This window comes from Cibotium barometz, chromosome 35 (genome assembly GCF_041138505.1).
Source record: "Cibotium barometz isolate CiBa-2024 chromosome 35, ASM4113850v1, whole genome shotgun sequence".
Taxonomy (NCBI): Eukaryota; Viridiplantae; Streptophyta; class Polypodiopsida; order Cyatheales; family Cibotiaceae; genus Cibotium; species Cibotium barometz.
Window position 1 is genome coordinate 29,425,787 of NC_141080.1, and position 13,308 is coordinate 29,439,094.

The following is a 13,308-nucleotide window of genomic DNA, read 5'->3' on the forward strand; positions in this document are numbered from 1 at the left end:
CTAATTTGCCATATAGACGGACCAAATCATGTGGTCCCACCGATGGCTGTCCCATGGCCTGTGCCACGCAGTAAGCATGGATACTATCCGTATGACAGACAGTTACCTCTCGGAATTCTGCAGAACTGAGTGGGAACCTCTGGATGGTATGCACCTGTCGGGAGGATTTCCCCTCCTCCTTGCGTCACTGGAACTCCCTCTAGTACCCAGCTTAGGACATGCTACTTTGCTATATCCTGCCTCAAAGCAGCGAAAGCATAAATTTTCTTATATCGCATTCTCATACTGCTCTTTTTAAAGGGTTCTCGCATGGTTTCTCTCTTTTAGACGACTTGGTTTCTTCGACCAGTGTCCACTCTCCCTTCTCTGCTCATCAGAGCTCCCTTGGGCCCTATCACCCTAAAAGAACTTTCTTTTAAAGCTCGAACCACCCCTTTCCTCTCTTGCTTTACCAAGACCCGATTTAGAATGACGCAAAACATCATCATAAATCTGTGCATATTTAATGGCCTCATTGAGATCTTTTGGTTCCTTGGGCTCCACAAAAGCCTCAAAGTCCAGGTGTAATCCCCTCGTGAACCCGTTAAAGTTTGGAATTCATCGATTTCTTTCAATTTAAGCACAATCTCGTGGTTGTTGGAGATGTACTGGGGGTGAGAAATGCCACGCATCGAGCATTTATTCCACTCACGCCAGGATCTCTGCAAATGATTCACTGGTAAAAATTCTTTCGAAACAACGTTTCGAAATCCACCTAGGACGTTTGGCATTATCGGCCAAACTCATCCACCATTTATATGCTTTGCCAGTCAACGACGACAGACTAGTCTCTACGGGCTTCATATCTCAGGTGTCTGCCTAAGGTTATGAATATCCGACCATTTTTGTACAAAGATATTCACTGAATCCTTGTTGCGCTCTTTCTCCTCTCCCCCAAAGCTCGGCGGCTTGAGATCTTTGAGAAGATTAGCAGTTGCTACGGACTGCTTGGCAGACGGTACGGCCTGCCTACCTGTGTTGGACCCTACATCCCCTGGAGAAGGGAATCTCACCCTCCTCTGCGCTACGCGCTGCGCAATTGTACTCCCTAATGGAGTGGTTGGAATAGCATCTAAACGTCCATGGATGCTCCTCAACATAGTCAAAATCTCAAATTGGGCTCTTTCAAGTTCTTTGGTCCTGACAACAATTTCTTTGTTCCTGACAAATTGTTGGGAGATGGACTCTCTAGAGAGATCTATATCCGACTCATCTCGGTCCATGGTATCCGTGTGGAGCCACCACTACGGATGGTCCCATGGGGTCATTTATAGACAAGGGCGCAATGGGCTCTGAATCAATGGACACATCCGGAGTCTCACGTGAGACCGAGGGAGCAGATAAACTATCGGTCTAACGAGCCACTGCTGCTTGGCGCATGCGGCCAAACTTAACCTGTGAAAGGCCGGAAATGGAGGATAGCATACGAGAAAAATTTCCTAGACTCCCTACGGGTGGACTACCACAACTAGATATTTTGGATTTTTCTTTTCCTTTTTTTTAAAAGATATACATATATATATCTATATATATATATATATATACATATATATATATATATATACATAGTATATATATATATATACATGTATATATATATATATACATATATATATATATATATACATATATATATATATATATATAGGCTTTTTTCCGAATATATGGAAAATAATATTCAATGAAAATAAATAAAGACAAAGATGCAGGGTAAAACTGGAACTAGCTACCCGAAATATCCCCGCGAGGTGGCGTGCGCTGTGGCAACGAATCCGGCGATGAAGTCCGGCACTCAGAAGACAACGCAATGCAATGTTGCCTATACTCGCACAGCTGTGCGCCCGTATTGCTGTTGTGGCTGCGCTGCTTTGCGGCACACTGTTGTTCGTGCCCTGCCCTTAATGGCCGTGTTGTTGTGGCCGCTATTGTTGAGGATAGCTGGCCCCTATCATTGTATTCCGGCCACTGCTGCAGTATTTTGCAACGCAGTGAGCACACACACCCCTCAGCTTGTAAGCAATGAGACAAGGAGAGAGTAATCAAATCTTTGCTGACTGTGTGCGCGTGTTGTGACTGGCGATTTTGTTGCCGTCTGTCGACATATGCAGGCTGCCGTTTTCGTGGCTATGGTGGCTCTATTGCCCACGATTTGCGGCTGTATCCGCCCCCCCAACCACGCTTTGTGTGCTGTCGTTTGGCTGGCCTGTATGCGAGCACACATGGTCCTCTTAGCTAAGCGAAAAGGCTCAAAGCTTTGCTCACCACCCGATGCGCTCACAATCTGTATCATGTGTGCGTTACAATGCGCCGGCTGTATTGGACGACAAGAGAGAGAGAGAGAGAGAGACAGCTCTTCTCTTTTTTTCTTTTGTGATGCTGCTGTCCCTTTCCTTTGTGGACGATGAGAGAGAGATAGTGAGCTTTTTCCTTTATGCGCCCCACAGTTCCAACTACCCTTCCCCATTCCGCCGGGCTATACGTAGTGGCCTACCTGCCCACACTAGCCCAGACGCCCGCGGTGCTACGACCCGTACATCTCACTCCTGAACCCCAGACTCGCTCCCTGCCCGCTATCCGGCGTGCGTACTCGGAGCCCGGTCGAGCCCTCATGTAGTCACTACGGATTACATGACAGTTTAAGACCCTACAGGACCTTGGCTGGCACACTTGTTGAGCAGAATCTTGAGATTGAAACAAAAGAGGTGCTGCATGTAGATCTCCTCCATGAGATCACCATGCAAAAAGTGATAGTGACATTCATGGTGCTGTGGATGTTGAGTACCATGCCTTACAGAAGAATGCCACCTGGATCTTCCACCAGGCAGACATGCCATGACTTGCAAATTGATACTCAAACACAAGCTGAAGGCGGATTTAAAGCCCGGCTGGTTACTTGGGAATTTTCACAAAGCCCTGGATTTGATTACACTGAGACATTCTTGTTGGTCCTTGGAATGCCATCTTTCAGAATGATTGTGGCTGTGGTGGCTCATCATGACTTCTACCTTCATTGGACGCTGCAGTCCGGCCCGAGAGAGCTTTGTTGAGGGTGTGACTGTTATCTGGATCAGGCAGATCAGAGAGGGAAATTTCAAGTGGTGTTGCAGCAGCAACATTTAGTTGAGCAGAAATGTCAGTTTGGGCAGAGCAAACATGTCTTCTTTGGTGGACGATCAAAAGATGAGGATGTTGAGCAATGGGCACCAGGAGCCATGGCACGCTGTGATTCAGGCTCACTTGAACCTTCAGGGACGGATGAAGAGGGTGAAGGGGAGTCGCCAGTAGCAGCAGGAGAAAAATGTGGGCGAATCTGATGTGCACCTGAGGAAATGGTTGGTCCCAAAGGTACGTGCTGATGCACGGAATGGGGATGGTGGGCGGCTGCATGTGTGGACACATGGATATTGGATGGGTTCACATAAGAGTGAATGTGAACTGGCTGCACCTCATGGAAAGGGGCCGACATCTGACTGTTTGAAGAGGAAGGTGTTGTCCGCCATACATGTGGCAGGGGTTGCCAATGCAATGGAGGGTGGGGGTAACTCTGAAGAAGTGCCATTGGAGGAGGACCCCCGGGTGACGGTCGTGAACGGTGGCTGGAGATGGTGTCCAAGCAGTGGAAGGTGAGTCCGACGAGCTTGATGACCTGGACTAGAGGAAGAAGGTCGTCAAGATTGGCGACTCGGAGGGCCGAATTGAGAAGGGTGCAATTTTTTCTCTCTATGACCCTGTTCTGTTGCGGGGAATGAGTGACGGCATATTGATGGGAAATACCATTCTGTTGACAATAGGAGATGAACTGGTTTGAAACATATTTTGCTCCATTGTCAGTGCGAAGTGTCTGGATCCTAGCCCCAAGTTGTACTCCAGCAGTTGACAATAGAAGAAGATGAACGAAGTATCTGGATCCTAGCCCCAAGTTGTACTCTTCAGCTCTTTCCTTGTAGACCTTGAAATGGTCCAGTATTTCTGAGTAAGAAAGGACACCATTGGTCAATGAGGTGATAGCTCAAGTCGTGAAGGTGTTTGCCTAGGACCAAGAGGTCCTGGGTTCAAAACCCCCCTTCGTGCTTCCCTGGCAGCATCGCCCATGGTCGGATAATTAAGCGCCTACGGGCAGGCGCCTATGGGTGGTGAAAAATTAGTAACAACAGGAGGTCTTGGGCCTCAGGCTAGTCGGGAAAAAAAAAAAGCCCTCTGCATGATTGATGCTTTCATCACCCAAGTGAACTTGAAAAGGCTAGGGTAATGGTGTATAATTTGTGAGCCAGTCAAGGTGAAAGGTCATGTGGTGCGTTGCCCCAGTGTTGAATACCACATATATGCAGGGTTGGTACTCTGGGGAATGAGAGATGTAGCAAATAATTGGAGGGGCTCCCTGGAGTCTTTAGGGTTTACATGGTAAAATTTGCCTCCTATCTGGGAGGTCTAGTAAAAGATTGGTCACGCTTCTTGGTGCGGCAATCTTTCTCTAAATGACCTCGACACTTGCAATATCTGGAAGTGTTATTACCATTATATGGTGTGAAAGTCTTAGATTGGGCACTAGGTGCTGGTTGAACATTTGACTACTTAATGGGTGGATTTAGGCTTAGTCCTCTCATGATCTCCTCTTGGAAGATTTTTGAGGCAAGATTCTGTAACTGAAGGTTAGCCACAGATGATTGCGTGGTTATGAAAGTACACCAAGTTGGTAGAAGTGCTGCCAAAAGGAGCATGGCTTGAAGTGTGTCGGGTATTCACAACAGTTTCATCAAGAAGGTTTTGCCATTCGTCCCAAGAATTGGACAACAGATTGAGTTTCTGACATGGTCAGATTGATGAGTTTCTTGACGAGTGTTACTTGAGATACCAGATCAGTATGCTCATAGGCAGAGGGTAGGAAATCCCACACGGCTCAAGATGATGTGAGAGACCGAACCATCTGCACCTGATGATCACCCAAGTGGAAAATGATCTTCATACGGGCCATTGGGCATGTGCTGTAGGGCCAGGATCAACCTCAGTGCCATCAATGAGTGACCATAGGTCTGTGCGCTGAAGCATCAACTCCATGCACACACACCATACTAGAGGTAGTTATGGCCGACCAGTTTGTCAAGATTTTAAGTACGGGTTGAGCCAGAAACAGGGACCAAGTTGGGAACATGCGCCTGTGGATAAGCACCAGGGACTAAGTCTAGGATGTGTTCAAAGGTCTGATCGGAGCCAGGTGTTCGCAGGTTGGTGATGGCAGCGTATCCGTGGACACCCCTGAAGCTTGCCGTGCTGCCCACCACTGTGATGTCGTAGTTGGTGTTCACGATGTTGCCCTGCCCGTGGAGGCTCTGTTGGGTAGGAGGGCAGCTGGCTTGCACACACACAACCTCAAGCACAGAGAAACCTGAGTGCTGGAAAAGATGTACTCAATAATAATAAAATGAAAGTACAAGTGAGTACATATAGTAGTCTAGGGCAAAGTGCCCAACGCACATAAGTGTGTTCACACGGGAAAAAACTTGTGTCTAGTCACACAGGGAAAAAATTCCCGTGAGTAAGCTGAGTTCACACCTAAACTAGCTGGGAGTGGATATGATCAACAAACCCCCCTCAAGTGAACGGTGTGAACTGGAAGCAGGGTGATAAAGCTGTGAATGCTACCCTGCACTATGCTCTACAGTAAGAGTGATCAAGAGAGATCACGATGGCAAAGATGAACTGCTGTGCCAATGGGAAAAGATAGCACTATATGACGGGGAAATACAGAAGCCCCAATGTCATAGTGCTAATACTAGAGCACAATAGTACATAAACGCATCACCTGAAATGCATGGCAAAGATCATGTGGACATCAACTGCATCAAATCAAGAGGCATCGCATATTACCCCCTGAAGGCAAGCATCCAAATGCCAAGCTGAACTGCATGTAATCCACGTCAATGGCAACAAGAGAGCAAAGCATAGCTCTGTAACTGCACCAGTGATAAACATAAGAAGAGGTAGCATATATACGCATGTTTAAAGGCAACAGGATCCAAAAGTCATGCCTGTGAGACATGCAATGTAAGTTGCAAGAGAGAAACTCATCAATGGAGGATCCGATGAGGAAAAATTAGCAATGGTAGGGCTGATAAAAGTAAAAATTTAGCAATGGGAAAAGCTGAAAATCAGGAGAAAAAGTGGGAGCTCAAGGCAGGCATCAGCCAATGCTATGAGAGAATGGGTAAACTCTCAGTGATGCTATGATCAGTGACATGTATGGCAAGTGTAAAGATATATAATCCCACAATGAACATTATACATGTGACATGTCAAAACCATGAGAGCAAGCCAACACTGGCCAAGTGTGTAGAAGGCACTCCTAGTAAACATCATATGTGAGTAAGTGACATTGTCAACACTGTAGAAACAATCCCGCTGCAAGGGAAAATAGCATAAAAGGCATCTCCAGTAGACATAACATAAGAGAAAGCGTCTAGCATAGACAAGCATAAGGGTCAACAAGCATAAGTGGCCATGAGGCATCACCAACTGCATGTGGGCAAGTAAAACCCCCCCTGAAATGCATGTGCCAGACAATGTATACCAAAGGAGTATAGACTATAAAGCATAGTCATCAAAAGAAACGGCATCAGAAGACATCTCTGCAAGTGATGAAGATGTAAGGGTCAAGGACTGATACATGTGTAGCCAAATTGGCATGATCTGACTTGTGGACGAAGATGCCAACTTGTTCCTTTTTTCACTCTCAAGACGCTTCCTGCATTCCTCTATGGTGTGCCCTATTTTCCTGCAATAATTACAGGGCTTTTTCTTTTCAGGCTTGTCCTCTGTCTTGGGAGGATCCGATGGGCAAGGTTTGTTGAGAGATGTAATCGTGGTGTTGTGTGTATGTGGGAAAGCACCCTAAACGTGCAAGATATTGTGGCAAGATGATAGGAATGCCACATGTAATATTGATGATGTGTAAAGTGGGATAAGGTTAGAAAGCCTATATCATTGTATGGTTCACTTGAGATATGCAATAGAATAGAATTGAGTGTTGAGTGTGCAATCTCTCTTTCTCTTGTCATGGAGTTTTTAGTGTGGTATAACCCACCTTAATTATGTTGCTTAATCTATGTCCTTCACCATGATCAATCCCAATTATGGATTATTAACATGGTATCAAAGCTTGGGTGGGCTCTTGGTCATGGTGATTATTATGTATATTAGCTTGTTTGTGTGTTTCTTTGATTAAGCATTATTTTCAGTTTATTATAAAAAAAATTAGCACATTCATTATCATTAGTTTTGCATTTGGAGAGAGATTATGTTTATGGAGATTTGGAGATCATAGAAGCTGCCCAAGAGAGTTGCAAATGGGAGTTTTGCAACATGGAAAGCCTGATTATCATCATGGAAGCTGAAAATGGAGGTTTCAGAATTATGAAGGCTATGGAGTCTTCATCATCGTCAAGGAGAAGCTGCCAAGAGAAGATATGCTGCTAATTATGCCTCAAGAAGGTTGGTTTTGTGAAGTTTTGCCTCGTAATTTTGGTGTTGAGCATGGGAGGATGCTCAATGTTCAATGAAGGGTTTCTTAGTGATGGGATTTGTGAATCCCATGGTTCTTTGCATTTGGGCAAAGAGTATGTGTGGAGGTGCATGCTTGTCAAGATGATGGCAAGTGAGATGGTGAATTTAATGAAGTTCACATGTGTGTGCATCAAGAAGAGGATGCACTTTTGAATGTTTCTCAAGGAGATGAGCAAAGTGGTGGAAGTTGTGGGAACTTTCATATGTGTATGCCCGTGTAGTTTCTCAATGGGAGAAACTTGACAAAGCACCCTTGAAGTTTGTATGCAAGGAAGTAGCATGCAAGTTTAAAACCCAATGTAGCCATATTGATGGTTGTTGGAACTCATGGAAGAGGTTATGGAGGCAAGTCATTGAAGCTAAATGGAGCTGCATATGTACACAAGGAACTTGGGTGTCGAGTGGGTAGAGACCCAACACAACCAAGGCTCAAAAGCAAAGCTGGGCATCAAGTCCAAAGGATCTCATAGGGCTTTTGTAAGATGAGTGGCTTAAAAAAAAGAAAATAGTAAAAGATTGTGACAAAATGCATAAGCAACTAAGATATGTTGTCTGGCCATCAAAGAAGCAATGAGGCAGCATCAGATATAGATGAGAGACCGAGGGGCAGAGTATGCCTGGAAGACTGCCATGGAGGCAGAAGCACAAATGCCATGAGATGGTTGCACCAGGGGGGCGGATGTCCACCATGATGGGTTGGTTGTAGAGAGCCTGGCTAAGTCATTGATGTAGAGAGGCCTACATAAGGGCTGATGAGGGCCCTCGACTGTGAGAGATGGCCCCGCTATGGAACACCAGGTTGTGTGGAAACAAGAGGTACAGAGAATGACATAGCCTCCCATACATGAGGGTCAGGTGGCATGAAATCACCATAGGGAACAAGAGGTACCCGCCATAGCTGCTGTCTGCAGAGGTAGCCGAGGAGAGAGAAAATTTAAAAAAACAAAGGGAGAGACTGCATAGAGTGCGGAATGCGGCTAGCCACACAAATTCAATTCTTGATAAGGCTTTTTAACCCTTGAATTAAGGGTTGACTCACACACACAATCTAATGTGTTGTTCACATGCTTGTTGGCCAAGTGCCCGTCCACGCACACAAAGTTTGATAAGCTTTTGTTAACATGCATGAGAAACATAGTGAGAATATGCATTGTGATATTTGTGATTTTTTTCTTGAAGACTTAGTTCATACACACAGTTTGTAATTGCCCCAAAATTACAAAAAGAGAGCCGTAAAGAGTTTTTTCATGATGACAGGCTTGGCTTTGGCCAAAAAGGCATTGTATTTTTTCACTCATTGGTATGAGGGTTTTCCTACCCGAGCTCACCTAAAAGCTCGAAATGGTTATTGCGTGATGTGTGCATGAGCGATGAACGTGTGAGGTGCATGCGCATGGGTTGGTTCCCACCCGAACTTCCTTGTTCAAATCGGACTTAGTGGTTCCGCTGTGAGCGAGTCGGTTCAAAATGGACTTGGTGTCTAAGATGGTAGACACGCGCACATGTAAATTGGTCGAATGCTACAAAATGGGCTTAATGTAGAAAAGCCCTAATTTTTAGGCAGCCAATTAGACCAAATCTAAACTGGATCTGTACTTGTAAATCTACTAAAGCAATTGTCACCTATACCAAATGCTGTAATGTCCCAAAAAATCAGGAAAAATGCCCCAATGCCCCAATGCCAAGTAAATGTACCTGTAACACCCAAAATGCCTACAAAATAATGTCAATTTTTATAAAATCCCCAAATCTCTAGTGTAATTATGCACCAAATCTGCTGAAATGAATGCCAATGTGTGCCAATGTTGTAATTGCAGGCTCAATGGTGAAAAGCACCAAAAATAATGCACTTAATTTGTTAATTTTCTAGCAATTTTTGAATTTTTAAAAATTTACAAAAAAAATCAAAAAGAAAATTACTGAGCTTGCATTGGGCGGCTTCAACAAGGCAGGCAGTAGGTACAGTCGGCACACACAGCCGTATGAGCAAGTACATGAGGTGGCGCAGTACGAGCAGCATAGGGGCGGAGCAAATCTGGGGCGGTGAAGGCAGCTATACTGTACAGTCGATGGGTGGCGCTGATCTAAGGTGTGGTAGCGTAGATTTGGCGAATGAGATGTAGGCGGCGGCGACACAGGTATAGGGCGGCGCAGGTGCACAGATCTGAGGCACAGGACATAGATCTGGGGCGGTGATAGTAGCTTTGACGGGCGACGGTGACGTAGGTATAGGTCGGTGGCTCTGCGCATAGGTACAATGGGTGACGCTAGGCAGCGAGTGTGGTGTCATACGATGTATAGTCTTGGCGCACAGAGTGTCATATGATGTAGGGCGACAGATCTGACAGGCAACGATGGCTTTGAGGGTGACGGCACGGTAATTGAGGGCGGATGCAAAGGCAGTAGGGAAAACCCTAACCCTAATGCTCAAAAACCCTAATGCAGGATGCAGCCTAACCCTAATGCTCTTATGTGTGCAATAGGCTGAAGCAGGAGGAGAAGCTCAAGGGCAATGGGGGTAACCCTAACCCTAGCAGCACCCTGCTCTGATACCAATGTTGGGTAGGAGGGCAGCTAGCCTGCACACACACACACACACAACCTCAAGCATAGAGAAACGTGAGTGTTGGAAAATATGTACTCAATAATAATAAACTGAAAGTACAAGTGAGTACATATAGTAGCTTAGAGAAAAGTACCCAACACACATAAGTGTGTTCACACGGGAAAAAAACCTGTGTCTAGTCATAGGGTGTGCAAAAGACCATAGCGAGATTGGGACTGTGAATATCGCTACCAGACTGGAGAAAAATCACAAATTCACGAGACCATCCTGGTGAGAGGAGAGAAACCCTTTTGAGAATCATCTATTGGGTCATCAAGCCCTGCACAAATGACTGGTTTCATTGACTGGTTGGTGAGATTGAAGCTGTTTATTCAGTTCACATACATTAAGATGTGATTAATGTTTAATCATTTTATCATTTGTGAGTCTTTCAAGCTAAAAGGCTCAAAGGGTGGAGTTTCCCTAACACTGTTTCAACTCAAACTATGAACCCCCCTTGTCTTACCACTTCACTTCAAGATGAAGGTATTTTCTACAAAATCTTAACAAAGTGATTAGTTAAATATGCCGGTTTTAGGGCTTTATTAACATTTTGTTATGGCTCACCCTAATCCTCGTTGAAATACATCCAAAAAGAGACTACCTGGTGAACCACAACTGTCGTGAAGATCTTTCCAATGGCCGAACTCGTTACCCTTGAGGTCTCCAAGCTCTACAACTCCTTGAGAAGCAATTCCATTGCGTCTCCCGCGAGCGTTGTCACACCGCCGCGTTGCACTACGGGTCCTCGTCCCTCCTCTCACCTCACTTCACTCACACATACTCACTAACATGCATTAGGGAGAGAGATTAGCAAGAGGATTAGCAAGAGCAAGACTCAATTGCACAATGGGAGAGTATATTGTATTATGAGAGAAATTCACTTATATACATGGCCATAAGTATTCACACTCACTTAAACTATGGCCGACCGGGCACTTTAGGCTCATAAGAGGCCTAATGCTATTACAATGACTACTCTCATAATATATCCATGAAGTACATCACTTAGGACTTCATTCTAACTTGCTACCACACCCTCTTAAAGTGGGAAGCGCCATAAATACTGTCACACCATTACGGGCGTCCATCCAAGTTGTAGCTTTTGACACTATTGCTTCATATCATGAATGTATGACCCTTTGGTGTATCTACCATGACTCCGTGATATAAGATAATGGCATTAGCTTTTGTTAATCTTGGAATTGGGTTAACATTCTCCCCTTCCTGATGGCGATTGTGTCCTCGACCTTTGTGTGGAGAGAATGAACAAGCTTTGTTGATGGCTTTGATATTGAATGACGTTCAATGGTCTTTGTTCCTCTGGAGGAAATAAGAAAAGCTAGTTAATGAATGAAGAGGTTAGTTGTGTATTGGAAATTCCTAACAGGGTGGGGGGGTTTGTGAATGATTGTATTTTTATATTTGTGTCCTTCTTTTTTTTGCTCACTTTGTTTTTGGCAATCATCGGCAAAGTTACATGTGATTTTTGTTAGTGGGGACACTAAGAGATATTAATAATGGGAGAGAAGAGAGAGAAGGATCTAGAGGAATGTAGACTTAATCATCACAACGAGATGGTGATTCTCAGTTTCTCATTTGATTTGAAGTGACATTTATCATTTGAAGTACTTGGCTTGTGATGATGTCCCTTTGTGTGGCAGGATTCTTGTCAAATGTTGCTGAGTAGGACCTGATCCTATCTTTTTCTGACCATGTGCTTTTTATGTTTTTATGCATAATTAAGTGCTCTTAGAAGCATGTTTTCATGAAGTACAAGAATTGAGTCCTATAGACTCTTATTGAACTGCTTTGTGTGTTGAAGTAGCCACTTGCTGGTTGGTGAGGTTTAAAAGAATTACGTCGACTTGCGAGAGGCTAATATAGATATCTTCACTAAGGATTGAATATCAATGATTTATGAAGATGGTGGCATCGTTTGAAGAGGTTTATAATTTGAAGGAAAATTCCAGGCGATGGGTTATACCATTGACCAGGATTTCGCCCACTATGGTCCCCCCCATCCAGAGATGTACTTGGAAGTTGTTGATGGTGAGGCTTTGGTGCAAATGTTCTTCGTTGCATGAGTATGGATATGCACTCATGGAGCAGTTGCTACATTAATTTAGCCAAAAGAATAGTGAGCAATAAGCTTAATAAATATATAGTGGCTATTGCATGATATGGCTTAATTTTGTGATGGGGCTTAAATCGTGAAAGTGCAGGTCCTTAAGCTGTGAGATGGAACTCCTTGAATTGTAATTCTATGAGATGGAATTCCGTGAATTTGCATATTTGACGCTTTTTAATTTTATTTTATGGATCATCTATGTCATGATTTGCAAGAAACAGTTTCTTATGTACTTATTTCTTACTTCTAGAGGGGTGACAAGAGCATTGTTATTCTATTATTGATGTGCTCCTAAGTCTCCGTATTACTTCTTGATTTTGTTCTGAAATGATGTCGAGGCAGTAGGGAAGACTGCTGATTGTTTGCTTGAACAGACAAGCTCTTGTGTTAGTGCTGCATTTAGGAAGAGGTTTTGCCTGTCGTCGTCGATGCACCCAAATTTGATAGGTACCTTCATAGTAGCCTTGAGCTACAAGTAGTTGCTTCTCCATCCACATTTTGATACTATTAAGATATCATGATTGTGGGAGTCTTGGTGGAGTTGTCTTTAGGGTTGATGTGGAAGGTTTGCGGCCCTCCTTGACTTTGGCTGAAGCTGAGGCTGTGGGTTTGAGACTCATGGGCATTGTGGGAGTCTTGGTGGAGTTGTCTTGATGTGGAAGGTTTGTGGCCCTTCTTGACTTTGGCTGAAGCTGAGGCTGTGGGTTTGAGACTCATGGGCATTGTGGATGATGATGAGGTTAGAGTCTCTTGTGGAGTGGCTGTTGATGATGAGGCCTTTGAGCATGTGGTTGTCTCCTTTGATGACGTTTGTCGATATGAAGATGCATAGACTCCAGGGTCTTTCCTTTGAGTTCCCTGGTAGAGATAGATGTTTTGGCTGTGGGAATTTCTTCAGGAATAGATGTTGATTGTGAGGTTTTGGCATCGAACCTGGTAGGTGAGGATGGGGTTGAAGGAGTAGATGCTTTATCGG

The 13,308-nt window shown here is 44.5% G+C and overlaps 1 long non-coding RNA gene across 1 annotated transcript in view; it reads left to right on the forward strand.

Annotated features, from left to right (window-relative positions):
- Positions 1-12,275, forward strand: part of LOC147618310 (uncharacterized) — a 53,659-nt gene extending 41,384 nt beyond the window's left edge. Inside the window, exon 2 of the long non-coding RNA XR_015262088.1 lies at positions 12,030-12,275. This is a non-coding gene — a long non-coding RNA (uncharacterized LOC147618310). The remainder of the gene's footprint in view (positions 1-12,029) is intronic.
- Positions 12,276-13,308: the final 1,033 nt, after the last annotated feature.